General features: G+C 42.3%; 1 long non-coding RNA gene across 1 annotated transcript; it reads left to right on the top strand.

Annotated features, from left to right (window-relative positions):
* Nucleotides 1-1,995: 1,995 nt before the first annotated feature.
* On the top strand, nucleotides 1,996-12,666 carry LOC139042534 (uncharacterized). The gene is made up of 3 exons (XR_011499339.1): nucleotides 1,996-2,089; nucleotides 7,823-7,931; nucleotides 12,526-12,666. It is a non-coding gene; the product is annotated as an uncharacterized lncRNA (long non-coding RNA).
* The last annotated feature ends 2,330 nt before the right edge of the window (nucleotides 12,667-14,996 follow it).

The raw sequence follows: 14,996 nt of genomic DNA, 5'->3' as shown, positions 1-14,996 counted from the left end.
TTGGAGGGCTCTCCTCCACTTCCGGGGCCCTTGGCTGCGACCTTCAGGGCACAAAGGTTGATGGCATCATGACTTGATTTCCACTTCTGTCTTATATTCCCAACTCTGTAGGCTACTTCAATCCAGATGCATTACTTTCCTCTCAAATACCTACAAAGTTCTCTAGAATAGAATTGATTTTCTTCCTCAAAGTCCCTATTTCTGTTCATGAAACTACCATTTTATCAGCCAAGGAGTCTGGAAATCTCTTCGTTACCTTTGTTTCTTCCAATTCCAACCATTGTCTAAGTCATATTCAGTATTTTCTGAATAACGTCTCTGTGTTTTTCTCGTCTCTCTGCCACTCCTCTGTGTAAGCCCTCGTTTGGTCAATGCTCGGAGCCTCCTCAAGGATCTTTCTATTATCAGGAATTGGGTTTTTATTGCTTCCTCTGTTGATACTCATCTTTCTTATGAATTCCTTTGTATCGTGTCATTTCCTGGCTCAAAAATGACCAATGGGCCCCTTGCTAACAGAGGCAGTTGTGTCTCTTTATTTTCTGCCAATGTCCCTATTTGCACTCAGACCTGCTTTAGGCTTGCTTTAGTCCAAAGGCCAACTCCTTCGCTTGATGTTCAGAATCGTCCATACTGTAATCCAGTAGGTCCTGTGTGAAAGTATGCTCCAGCTAGGCACAGTGCTTTCAGACAAATTTTGCACACTCCGATTCCTTGAAGCCTCTCCGTCTGCGGGCCTCACTCCCTTCTTCTCTCATGGAAACCTGCCCGCCCCGGAAGCCACGTCCTCCCTTCCCCTTCTCAGGAAGTCTCCTTGACAGCTGGAAGTCTCAGCCAGGTTCCCGTCTGGACGCTGTACCGCCCTAGGCTGACCACTGGTCAGGACTCAACAGACATTGCCTCCTGTTGGTATGCACCTTTTCCACACGTATTTCTTATCTCTACAATTAAATTTCTCAAGGCAAGGACTGTGTCATCTGTTAAATTTGTCGATAATTCAGTTTGGTATCAATCATGTGTAACATTTATTTCAAAACTAATTTTATCATTAAAATTGTCCTTTAAGATGATTTTTCCTTTTTGGGGTTTTGTCTTAAGCTCTGAGTCTTGCTTCATCTTTTGCTTTTGTAGATGTTGGGAACTCTTGAGCAAGGATTTTAATTCAGGCCTGGGAAAGAACCCTCATCCAAAGTTGTGCATCCTTGTGCTTCCGGCAAGGCAGGGTCCTGTGTTAGAGATTAGATGGAGGCCATCCCATTGGTGGAAGCTTTCACAGGTCATGCCTCTGAAGAGTGGAGAATTGACTACAAGTCAGGGGGTACAGCTTCTAGTCCTTCCCTGCCGCTGATGAGCTGTGTGACTCTGGAAATTTGCTTTGCCTCTCTGAGCCTTGCTTTCTCACCTGCAAAATCTAGTCATTCATTCAGCAGGTATTCATTGAGTTCCTGCTGTAAGTAATTTTGACTAGGGGATTCTTGTATAATGGTGCTCAGACAGCACTTGGTTCGTACCTCTATTACAACGTGTATCACGTTATCCTAAAATTAGTTCTATATTTGTCTTTCTTCTCAGATAATAAACTCCTTGATGGAAGAGGCCACATCCAATTTTCCTCCTATTTCCAACAGCTAGCAAAGTGCCCTTGGACCAGTGTTTTTTTGAATGAATAGTCATGCAGAAAAGGTTAGGGCCAGACATTTCCAAGTGATTGAGTACAGCTATAAAAGGACAATGATTTTCCTTTGGCTCTCCCAAAGGAACCTGAAGTTTGGAGCTCTTACTTTTGGGAAGTGAAACAAAAATTTTGTAGGAATTACCCACTTTGGTAAATTGACCATAGACTTTAAACAGAATAAGTTATAGCTAATCTTCTGGCTCTAAAGCTTTTCTCTTAAGTGAAAGCAGTCTATGAATTTTGCAATTTGGTTGCTTGCCATTGAACACTTCCTGTGCTGGTGTCACATTCACCCCCAGGACGACCGTCAGTCTGGTTGAAACCAGCTCATGCGGTTTTGGTACAAATGGATTGTGACAGAGTGTCTGGTCTTCAGCAGCCCTGTGGAGGAAGGCTGTGCTAAAAGGGAGAAAGCACGTAAGTCAGAACTTCCACAGTGGGAAGGTTCACCTAAGATCTACTTTGTATTTTAGATGAGGTGATTTTAGATTCCAACTGGATCTTTCAAGATTGGAAGTGACCCCTTGTGTTCTGACACAGCTGGAGTTTGCGTTTCCTGTCTCCTCACATTCTTACTTGTAATCCTGATTAATTGAGAAGGTGGCATTGACTAAATTCTTAAAGCAAATATGGAGATTTTATTAGGCTGAAAAATCACCTTAAATTGTTTTTCTTTGTTCAGTGTTGAGTAAGGATGAATGAATCAGGTTCTTTCTTTTCTGGAATAATCTCAAGTTAGGCTTCCACTGCATGTTCAGGAAAAGAAAAGAAATGTTTGGTTAGTTTTCTTGTGTGTGTAAGTGTCAGTAAGCAATAGGAATTATAAGTATTATCAATACATGTGATAATATACCAGAATTCAGCATTTTCATGGTCTTGGATAATATCCTAAGTTTATGAATGCTTCCAGTTTGACTTATCATTCACCACTTCAGTGGGATCTAGCTTCAGGGCTGGACTTTTTTTTCCTTCTTGGTTATTTAGCCACTCTCGTCATTTCCCCGTCTGTGCCAAGGCACACGAGAGTGGGCGTTGGTAGCCATCTTAGGTGAGAGGATGGTTTCTGGCTGCTGGGTGTTGCTGGGGCAACTAGAGGACTTTTTCTAGCTGGGCTTTTTGCACAAGTACGCCAGGAATTCTTTCCATATGCTCAATAGAAATGGAAAAGTGTGTTTCTGGAGTGAGAAGACACTATGGAGTTTGGTCAGTGGAGAGAGTGTGTTAGGGGTGAGCGAGTCCCTCCTTCAGAATTTGGAAACATCCTTAAGTCGGGCGTTTCTGAGAGTATGTGGATTAACCAGACCATCCTTATCTGCACAGTATTTTGTTTTTTCATATATATTCAGACTTTGACTAAAGGAAACTAGTGTATGAGTAGCAGAAGGAAGTTAGGTGTAGAGGGTAAAGAAATGAGGAGGAGAATGTGCTTATTCAAGCGCATTTGAAATAAAGGACAGATGTCTGTTCTGTTCTGGAAATTTGTTGAATTTGTCTTTAAGATCTAAGCAATTAGGGCTAAGAAGTTAGAAATAGTAGCTGACTTAAGTTTGAACCAAGGAAGGAGCTATTTTAATACGAGAATCCCTGGCCTAACAGAAAATCAGTCATGGCAAAATTTTGGATGACGTTACTTTCAGTAAGAGCGTTTTCCATAGCTTGTGCCCGATTCTTCATACACATAGGAAATCCTTCATTCCTCCCACGGAGTTAGATACGAATTTAGCTTTTCAGTATGTGAACTCCTTATTATAGTATAACGGGGCCAGCATGCTCCTGGGATGGGTCTGCCATCACGGACCCCTCCCTTGCTGCCCTTCCACACCCCTCTGCATCCTTTCTTACCCCAGCCCAGTGTCTTGAACTTAACTTACTAGTTTGACTTTACTTGAACTAGAGCAATGAACTCACAGAATGATTTTAAGGGTGAGCAATTATGTCTCCAGGTGTTTGACATTTAAACCTTGAAGCTGAAACAGGAGTCTGGTCTCTCTGTGTCCACGTATGATGAATGTCCTTGAAATAGCGCACTTAATAGTCAGCTGTAGTCAGTTTGCACGTCAGCTGTGGACATCATTAGGAAATGGAAAAAAGGAGTCTTTCCTCGTTAATAATTGGGAGGGCAGCCAGTCACAGGCAGCAGAAAGGCTTTCTTTTGAGCTGGCATGCTCTGATTTTTTTCCCTTTCCACTCCTTTGCGTGTCAGAGCAGAAACTGGTGAAACCCAGCACTTGTGACATTTTTTGTTCAAGTTGTCCACATGTTGACTGATATTTGGCAACCAACTGTTTTAAAGCATTTATATGCTCTCACAGTAAGTACGTTTCTGGGAGGAGACCTGTGTGAGGCTTCTTAATGTTCCGGAGGGGTAAATGTTGGCATACAAGTCTCATCACACTAATGGACAATTTTATCAATTGCAGTGAATGACCTAAATAATTTTGGAGCAAGATTGAAATAAATATCTTAATAGTAACAAAGCTGTTTTTAAAGTTCTTTTCTTATTGATGTATTAATTCCCTTCTGAGGGAGAAACGTTTTGTTGTCTCAAAGATGTTAAGTACATTCTATATGTGTTTGGGACATGCATGGACCACCTCTACATTGACGTCTAACGAGGCCAGGTCTCAGGATGTGCGACTCATTCAGTGTGATGTGACTGGCCGGTTACAGGAAGGGTGCGGAAAAATTGGAAGGACCAACTGAAGAGCACCAGGATAAATTTAGAAAAAAATCCTAGCCTAGATGCTGGAGCAGTCTGTAGCATCGGGACTAAGCTTCAAACTTAGCAGGGCTGTAAGAGTGCCCACGTCTCCGTTACTTCATGTCTGCGTACCCCTGATTGCATTGGTGTCACAGGTGAGTTTAAGCTCATTGATTAAACACAGCCCATTTACATTCAATAGATACCACTTTGAACTTTAAAGCAGTTTTCAAAGTCTCTTCTTTGACTATCACGTTACAGTCACACCCTAGGAATAGACACGTGCTCATCTGCAGCTGGCACTTCCTCAGCACTTGGCGGCTCTGGGCGTACCTGGAGACGGCTTCAGTAGGGCGCACGAACCAGGCCCCCACCCAGGCCCGCCCCTTCAGAGCAGCGGCTGCGGGCATGAAGCAGATGAAGAGTGTGTGTTTTCATTTGATCCTTACAACAATGCAGAGATAAATATGCAGAGATGAGGAAACCCAGGCCCAGAGAGAGGGAGGGCACTGCTCGCGCCTCAGTGGGGTGTGGTGGAGCCAGAACTCAAACCCAGGCCTGCTGGCTTCCACCGCAGGCCTCACTTCCCACCACCACCGCTGATGAGGAGCTGTCATTAATAGTCTACACAGCTGTTAAGCACGCAGCATGCTCCTGGAAAGCCCCTGTGTCTTATTTTCCTCTTTTGTCAACCATCCCCGTGGACCATGGAGTGAAATCATATGAGCTGACTGACTGAGGGTCACCATGTGCCGTGTTCTGGGGTGAGTGTTTCCTGCACTTGGACTTGCATACTCTTGCAACAACCTAGGGAGGTACCTGTAATCATTATCCTCGTGGTACAGAACAGGAAACACAGGCACAGAAGGGTGAAGTACTTGCCCAGGTTTCCTCAGTTAGTAAGTGGCAATGCGGGCATGCAACCCTGGGCCATCTGTTGCTAGAACTTACATTCTTCAGTGAAGAGCCTCCTGCTTTCCACCTGCCGCGGCACAATGGAGTGCTGGCGGCAGTGCCGAGGCCTCCCAAACCTGCTCTTACTGGAAACTCACGCCTGAGCCGAAGGCCTTCTGAGGGGATCCTGACCTGTTAGAAGCTCCTGTTAGGGTGTGCCCCACCCCCGGCCCCCAGCCACCACCTGCACCTTCAGTGCACACATCCACCCTTCACTCCTTGAGGAAAGTGCACAGAGGAATCGTCGTTTCTAGACACAAAGAGAGAAACCAGGTTCCCCTCTGCTTTCAACATTGAGTCGAAACAACACCCTCCTATTTTTTTCTCTCTTAGGCCTCCTTTCGGCGTTTCGGTCAGTCTCTGGTTTTCCCTAGATCTTTATTCATGTTTTGACATCACTCTTAAAATGTGGAGACAAAAATTGGACACAATGCATTTAACAGTCAATTAACCTAAGCTAATTAGAGCTGAGCCTATTTTCCTGCACTTGCAAGTCCTTCCCCTGTTGTCACATCCCAGCTGCAGGCCAGCTTCTCAGCAGCAGCGCTGGCTCACAGTAAACTCCTGGCCTTCATTCTGTTTTTTATGAGCCATTTCTCTTTTCATACAACATTTTAAGTTTGTTGATTCAATATAAACCTCCTTTCATTGAAGAAAGCCTTTTGATAAAAGATGCAATCCCATATACACTTTGTAAATGATATTATTTAGGGCCACCCCTGCGGCTGAGTGGTTAAATTCACACTCTGCTTTGGCCGCCCAGGGTTTCACTGGTTCAGATCCTGGGCACGGACATGGCACTGCTTGTCAAGCCATGCTGAGGTGGTGTCCCACACGGTAGAACCAGAAGGACCTATGACTAGAATATACAACTGTGTACTGGGGGGCTTTGGGGAGAAGAAGAAAGAAAAGAATTATGGTATTTAGTCTAGAAAGCTAAACACAAATTGCCAAGACCTTACACTTTCTTGAGATCTGTCGCATCTCTCTCTCTCTCTCTTTCTTTCACACACACAAATATTTGAGAAAGTTTCCTCCCACCAAGTCCAGGGTAAATTATAGCAAAATCCATATGCAGCTTTCTTTCCACCATGCTACCAGGAAAGCAGTGAAAAGTGCAACTATTTTAGGCTCATGACTGAATTGGAAAAATACTGAAAAACACAGGGAATTGCTGTATATTGGCATAAAGACAAGCAGGTAATTTAAAAAGTTGTGGGATGTTCTACAAGTGTTCGAGTCTTTGTGCCAAAGATTCTTATTCAAATTTAATAATATTCAATGACCTACACAGAAATATGTTTTTTATTATATAGCTATAATTTGACCATAAGTGTAATACAATAATGTAATAAAACATTTCACTATCTGTTTAGAGAGAGAGAATTTTATAGTTATAAAATTATAATCCTTGTATTCTCAAGGTACATAAGTGAATTCATTACTTAGGACAGATTCAAGCAAAGAATACTATTTGAATAATGTAAGCCCTTGAGAATACACTTAATTATTCCTAAAATAAATTTAACATTGATTGGGCTTGTTTTCATGATTCAAAAATTAGGTAGAGTGCAAAGAATATAAATATAGAATTAAAATAAAGATAGATATAAGGACATTTGGTTGTTGTTAATTGCTCTGTTCAAATAATATTTTGCTAGTAGGTGTGTTTTTGCATGTGTGATGTGCATATGTATACATGGTGTGTGTGCATGCATGCACGAGTAGGTGGTCTGTGTATGCGTACATGTGTATGACACATGGGGGCCTTGTGATATGCGTGGCCATGCATGCATGTGCATATGTGGTGTACATGCACACACGTGGTGTGCATGTGCTGTGTGCATGCATATGACACACAGCCGTGTGCACGTACACATATGCACAGCTGTGAGGTGAGCATCCATGCGGTGTGTTCTCATGTGTGATGTGAACATGTGCATGCATAGTGCATGTGTGCACACATGTGTCCACGCAGCGTACACGCCACATACATGCACGGTGCATGCATATGCGTAGCATGCATGAACACACGTGCTCCTATGTAGTGTACATGTGTGCATGCGTGGCGCGTGCGTGCATGTGTGGTGTGTACATGTGTTGTGCCAGTGTCTGTGTTTGTGTGGTGGGCGTGTGCGGTATGTGCATGCATTGTGCCAGCGTGTGCATGTGTGCATGCATGCAGTGTGTGTATGTGCTTGTGTGTGTGTGTGTGTCTGTGTGTGTGAAGCCAGAAATGATATGAGTTTAGGCATCTGCTCTGGCAGTTGGCTCCGCCTTCCTGTATCTTGTAGTATTTTGACGCTGTCTGAAACAGAGGCTTTATTACCTGAGGGCTACTAATTGCACAGACCACATTTTTCTCTTTGGATTTCTCATGACATTGCTGGTGACACACAACATTAGTGTCCAAACTCTGAAAAAGTATATATATATTTTTAATGGGACAAATGCACATACAGCTGTTTTCAGATACAGATGTTTTCTCATGGTAGCCATTGACTTCCAGCAAGACGTCCTGGAGGGACAAGAGAGGCGAAGAGGAAATGGAATACTAAGGAAACAAGCAGCATTCCCCAGCCAGCCTGTGGTGTTCCACCCTAGGTCAGTTGCATTTCATCTTCATGTTTTTGTCTCTTTGCCTTTGCTCATTTTTTTTCTATTTTCTACCCTTCTTACTGTTTTACCTTTCCTAGCTCCACCCACCCATTCCTCAAGTTCACAGATTTTCATAGTGTAAATCTTGCCATAGCTCCCCGGTCTGCACTAATAATAATTTCTCTGTGTCCATCCTATGTGCCAGCTACTGTTGAAAGAACTTCACATATTTTCTCTCACATGATCGTCACAATAACTCTAAGTAGGTACTATTATTGTTGCAATTCATTACTTTAGAAAATAAAATTCAAGGTAATTATTTGCCTAGGATCACACAGATATTGAGCAGAAGATTGGGGCCAAACCATGTCATGTCTGTGGCCACCCGATCTTTGTCTTCTCTGCACACTTTTAGCATTTATATCAGTGACACACATTCTAATTTTAATAGGCTATTTGCCCTGCGGACCTTGCTTTATTTGTTTCCTGTGACTGGATCCCATTTGTTCAGAGATTGTGATTGTCCAGTGTCTCTTAACTCGTGAGTTGGACTACCTATCTTTGGATTTTTTCTACCACTTTATTTAGTTGTTGCTTATCCTGCTTTCATTATGCTTCATCCACCCCGTTCTTTCTTGCTGTTTTTTGTATTTTCCCCCTCCCCAACCATTTTGTTTTATCTCCTACTGTGTGCAAATTAAATTTTATTTCTATTGTTTATTGGTTTCCTTTGAATTTATATTTGTTAAATGTAGAGGAAACCAGTAACTTCTTGTTCCTCTGTGGAAACAGAAGGACTTGTAATGAAACTCCTGCCCCAGCATGGCTGTACGCTCCCGCTGTCCAGTCTTTGAGATTCATCTTCTATTTTGTAAATCTCACAAATTAGATGTTACCAATGTTGTTTTTTATTATTTGGATTTCTTATGTTTAGTTTTATCCACAGGTTTACCAATTTTTTTGATGGTCATTTCGTTTTATATTATAGGTTTTCCTTCTGGAAACATTTTCCTTCTTCCTAAAGTTCTTCCATTAGAAGTTTTTCAAGTTTTTAAAAATCTGGAATGTTTTGATGATTATTTTGTTCTTGAAAGAGAGTTTTCCTTGATGCATCCTTCCATACTGGCAGAAAATAGCTTACCATTTGAGGATATTCCACTCTTGTTTACCTTCCACTATTGCTGCTGAGAAGTCTGCTGTCTGTCTGGTTGTTCTTTGGCTGGTGATATAGATTTTCTCTTAGGGTACTTCTAAGATCTTTTCTCTTCTCTCTCTCTTCTGAAAATTGTTCCTCAATTGACTATATTTTGAAGAATTAATGTTTTCTTTTTGTTTACTTTCTTGGTATCCTTTGTGTTTCCTTTGTTTCGTGGATTCATGATTTTAATTGATTCTGGAAATTTCAGTTATTACCTCCTTACATATTTCCTGTACTCTGTACCTTTACTCTCTTCTGCTAAGATTCCAATTACATGCTCCTTAGAGCTTCTTCTTCCTCCCTCCACATCTCATAAACTCTCGCATTTTTCCTTCTTTTTCCCCTCTGTGCTATTTCTTAGTAACTTATTCAGTTTTATATACTAGCATCGCTGAGGCATGGGTTGAGTTTTCCAGGGTATTTTTTTCTCTTCTATTTTCTTGTTATCCTACTTGTGATTTTCCTGTTACATTTTAACCTCTAAGCTTCACTGGCATGTATGTATGTGTGAGGCTTAGAATGTTGAAATAAAGGCAGCTGTTCTTACTTCAATAATCAGGCATGTGAATATTGGCCCAGATTTTCATCCTATGTAACTTCATGGGAACTCTCCCAAGACATGATTCAGATGACTGACCTTAAACAACCACCTCCCTGTTCATCCATCAATCATTCACAAATCCATCTGTTTCTGAGTAGGTTACTGCAATTGCACTGAAATACCTAGCATCTACAGTCTCAGGGGAAATGTGTTGCAACGCTCATCAGTGGTAATTTTCCTTAAGGAAATGTTAGTACAGAAAACAAGTCTTTCATAATAAATTGTAAGTACGACTGCCATTATTTGTACCTACTTCAACAAAACCCAGAACAATGATTATGATCATTTGGACTGCACACAGTGGAACCAATAGTTTACCTAACAAGAAAAATTTTTCTTGAGATGTAAAAAAGAGCTCCATCTTTCTGCTCATGCCTTGACCATGAACCTGCTGTTGTGACTTTTGCTGTGCTGAGTTAGTGTGCTTGCCTCAGGTTGCTGAGCTGCCCAGTGTTTCCTTCAGTTAGATCTGTGCATCTTCATTCAGAAAATGCTTTTAGATGGAGATATTTAGAAATGTTCTATAATGTGGGAAGCTTATGTTCAGATGTGTGTGTGTGTCAGGTATTTAGGGGCAGTGAAGGACACAGGCAGAAAGAATGAAAAAGATGTGGCTACTGTCTTTGTCTTCACTTTCTTAATTACGCCACTTCTAATTAGGATTCCAATTTGAAAATAAAATACAGCCATAATCCCAATTACAGCACCAACAGTCTCTCTCAGGAGCACAGGAATCCACCATTACTATAGGTACCGCTGGTTCCTCTTTCTCTTTTATCTCCTCACCTATGGCACACCTCATAAGTCTTTTGTATTAGTTTCCAGTGCCTCCCACTACAATCCACTTCACTTTCATGGTTTTCAATAACAACTTTATGCTGTTGATTTTCACATATGCATGAAACTAGACGCTACATTTCAAATTACTTCCTGGCCATCTTCATCTGGATTTCTTTAGTCACTTCAAGTTCTACCAGTGGAAAATCAAAATTATCTTCCTCTTCAAAATAATTTCTCTTCTTAACCTCTTCACTTCTTTAGAGACACTACCATCCTTCCAGGTTCTTTTGTAAGAAATTTTGCAATCCTTTAAAACTCTTATCTTCTCTCTATCCCCTCAGCTAGAACGGATTTATCCATCAGGCACAGTAATCAGAATGCCTAGGGCCTATGATAGTTGTAGAGGCCCATGAAAATATTTTAATTGCTTTTAAAATATGAAGGAAAAATCTAGGCAAAAAAACCTGTTCTACTACATAATACTTAGATATTTGTCTTTGTACCAATTAAGTCATTATAGATATAATGTATATATTTTATATAATGCATTATGTATATATATATTTATGGAAAAAGGGGCCTGGGAAGGCAAAAGTGCCTAGCCCCCAGTGACTGGTCTGTCCTTGCATCTCATTGATTCTTTCATTGCATTGATCCCCTTTCTCTTCATTTTTCTTCATTGTGATCAGTTAATCTAGTCCCTCATTGCTAGACTTCTGAATAATACCTGCTGAGTGCTGTTGGAGCCATAGGATGATATATGTGAATGGGTCAGACAGGAAGGAGATCCTCCAGAAAAGATAAGCGAACCAATTTCCTGCCTCACAAAAGTAAGCAAGAGTAGAAAGAAAACTACTGGTTGTGGTCTTGATAAATCTGAGTCTTGATTTCATGAATTGGTTTAATATTCACGCTACCTTACTTACAGTGGGGTTGTGGGGCCCAGAATAAGTAATGAAATTGAAGGAATTGTGTAAACTTTTAAGTGTAATACTACAGTAGGGAAGCTCTGCTTTCTTTGTGTCGATTCTTAGACCAAGAACTTACACAGATTCTCCAAATTTATCCCATGTGAGCCAAGGCTGACTTTGCGGCTCTCTTTCACTTGGTCCCACTCCCTGTCTTCCACCCCATTCCCCACCAGACTCCCATGTGCCGATCTTTTGGTCCTCAGTCATCCTCACATCCACACTTGTGCTCGCAGCAACCTTGTCACTGCTTTTTAAAGCCACCTCTAATTCTGAAATGTATTGCTAGGTCTCTGTGTATTTTTCCACTCAGTTACCATACTCCTTAAGCACAGATTGTATTCTCTTTGTTTATTCCATTGAGTCTGGAGCAGCATCTTGCATCTATTTTATATAATTGCTTGATTCCCATGCCTTCATCTATGCTGTTCCTCCAATCACAATATCTTCTCCTTCCACCAGCTCTGCACAGCCAACTTATCTTTCCGAGTCTCACTCAAGGCCTGAATTCTTCATAACGTTTCCAGGGCTGTGCCCCTGGGACTTCCTTCTTCGCTGAACTTCTGTTGCACTTCCTGAATAGTTTAGCACCTGGTTGCACAGCTTGTGCCTTTCTAGAAGTGAAAGAAGAGAATGTGCTTAGGCAAAACGTTGTCCACACTGTAAAGGGATTAAAAAACATTTTGGATTGGCAAATTTTGAGCCCAGTGTATATTTTGCATGATTAAAAATGACCAAAGTAAGATTACTTTCATTAAGAAATGCAACATGGAGGGGAACTAGGTGACCCAAATGCAGATTAAAATAGTATTTTCTGTTGTTGTTGAGAAAATCGCAGCTAAGGATTTAAAAACTACCCAGGAAATGAAAATGTAGGCGTCCGAGGCCCCATAGGCCTTGAAGACGCTGCCTTCGACAATACTCTGTGTAACCCATGTGTGGTAGCCCACGGCTGCTGGGACCGTGAGCTGGCCTGGTGCCTCCCGCCCCTGCCTGATTGCTGTGATTAATTTCTGCACTGGTAACACAATACTTGGCTCTGTACTCTAACAGGGACACAGAGGTCTCAAAGCTGTTCCATTCCTGGATAGCTAAAGAAATTCATGACTGACTGAAGGTGCTGAGCAGCCTTCATGAGCAGCGACTGGCTGTTTGGGTCGAATGGGAGATGTTTCTGGATTCCTCATGGTATAGGTATGGTGCATGAATTCTTTCTGTGGTATAAGGGAAATATCTATTGACAGCAAATTGCTTATTTTGGACCATTTTGAACCTGGTTTTAACATTAGGGGAGAACCCACCACATCTGCTCAGTAAAGAGGCAGACGAGGCTTTTCACGGCAGTCTGGTCTCAGTGAGTGCTGGGGCCACCACCTCAAGCCGTAGTCCGGAAACTGAGGAGCAGTGATGGCTGACGGGAGAGCCACACAGGCTGAGTTTTCCCGGGGCGCACAGCAGCACTGGGACTGGAAACTACAAACCCCGGGGGGCGGGGGTCTGGGTAGGGGGCGTGCCGAAGGGAGTGCAGTTGAACAAATCAGTGCCTGAGTCGGCTGTAGATCATTGGTGTACTGCAGTTTGGGGGCGCTTGGACATTTTAAGTAGTAAGGCAGGACATTTGGGTAAACTGGCAGCTTAGAGAAACAGATACAACTCCTCCCTCCATAAACACCCTTTAAAATAACCAATTTTCCTCTCTCTCCCTTCCTCCCTGACCTCCTGTTTCTCTCAATCTCTGTGATATGTACACATACTAGAAATCTAGAGAAATTTCTGCTAAATGTCTGCCAATGGGAAAAAAACCCCAAACAACAACATAAAGACACTTGTCCCCACAGAACTGAGGCTGAGCTGGAAGTCAGAGCAGAGCCCACGGTAACTTATCCCATAACTCCTGCCGCGGAAAGGCAGGCGGGCCTCACCCAGGACACGTGTGAGAGACGGCAAGGCCTGGACGGACTTCTTGATGTCCATCCTTAGGCTTCTCCTGACTTCTGTGAACCAGTGTCCTTAGAATCCAGCAGGTTTTAAGGCCCCGTGCTTGATCCTGACATGGCTGCCACACAAAATGGAGACCTGGACGTTGGGAGGCCTTCCTTTGGGGATCCATCTATTTCACGAGGAGCTGCAGTTTCCAGCGGTGGTTGTGCTATCCCGGGGTCTATAAGGTGGCCATTCTGCCAGGATTAACAGCGGAGTATCTACCTTCCAAACCACAGCAGAAGGTAAGAAAGAAAGAAAAAACAAAACCTCCTTCTCCTACCCCTTGCCCCAAACAAAATCAGTTTGTACTAAGTCAATTTTTAAAAATTTTCTTCTTCCTCGGATCAGAGGTTGATTTGTGAATTTAGAATGCAACCACACTTGACTTCTCTCTGGCAGTACCAATTAGCTGGCATGCGTAGATCTCCCTGTGAATGGAAGGAACGTAGAAAAAGTAGGCAGCTATCCTTTTTTGATTCATTTTTGAAGTGGTTGCATTTTTCTAAAGAAGAGTTGTTGTAAGAAACAAGAAATTCAGTGAATGTGGTGAACAGATTGCTAAGTGAAGAAAATCAAATCAGTGAAACAGAAAGCAAACTTGGAGAATTTTTAGAAAACTGAAAGGGAAAAGACAAAGGGATGGAAATATAAGAGAGAAAATAATAGCCATGGCAGGCATTTATCAGAGAGGTCGTCAATGTAAGGACAATAGGCTTGCAGATAAAACAGAACAAATTTAATATAAATAATAAGAAAACAAAGAAAATTTTCTTGACCTAAAGAAGACTTCAGTGAAAGTGTTTAGAATGACCTAGGTGAAATTAATGAAAGCCCACTCCTAGATGGCCTTAAACACTGAAGACAAAGAAAAGACATCCTATAAGCATTTAGGAAAGAAAGCCATTAGGCCTTGAGGATAAGCACAGACACACCTTTAAACCAGTAAATACCAGAAGAGAATTTGGTCCCATGTGGAGAACTCTGAAGGGAGATCTGCAGACCCAGTGGGTCTCTCTCCTTCTTCCTTTTTGAAACAGAAACCCTTGGTTTTAGTGGGACGCCTGGCCTCCCAGCTAGACGCTACATTTCACAACCTTGCTCCTCCTTGCATGTGGTCATGACCGTGCAGGCCAGTGGGATGAGATCAGAATGATGTGTCAAGTCATCCCCTTAAAGACGCGGCTGATGGGCTGGGCTCTCTTGTTCCTTCCCTCAGACTGGAATGTCAGCCTGGACCATCGGGAGGAGCTCAGTACCTGAGGAGGTAGTGACGCTGTACGCTAAAGGGGCCTAGGTCTCTGAGTGAGCCTGGCTATGAAGCTTCCTGGCAAGTCCTCATTGCTCCCTTTGGATGGTTACATATAAGACAAATAGACTCCAAACTTGTTTGAACACATAATACCTTGTTACAGCAATGTAGCCTGTGCACTAACTGAAATGCCCAAGCTTTGTGCATGCAGACAAGTTGTCAATCATGAACGATGTCAAATAAAGACTTTCCTCTGAAATGGAGTAACCCAATTACCTTTCAACAAATGGTT

This window comes from Equus asinus, chromosome 29 (genome assembly GCF_041296235.1).
Source record: "Equus asinus isolate D_3611 breed Donkey chromosome 29, EquAss-T2T_v2, whole genome shotgun sequence".
NCBI lineage: Eukaryota > Metazoa > Chordata > Mammalia > Perissodactyla > Equidae > Equus > Equus asinus.
The sequence above is the reverse complement of the archived record's forward strand: the minus strand, read 5'-3'. Positions and strand labels throughout refer to the sequence as shown.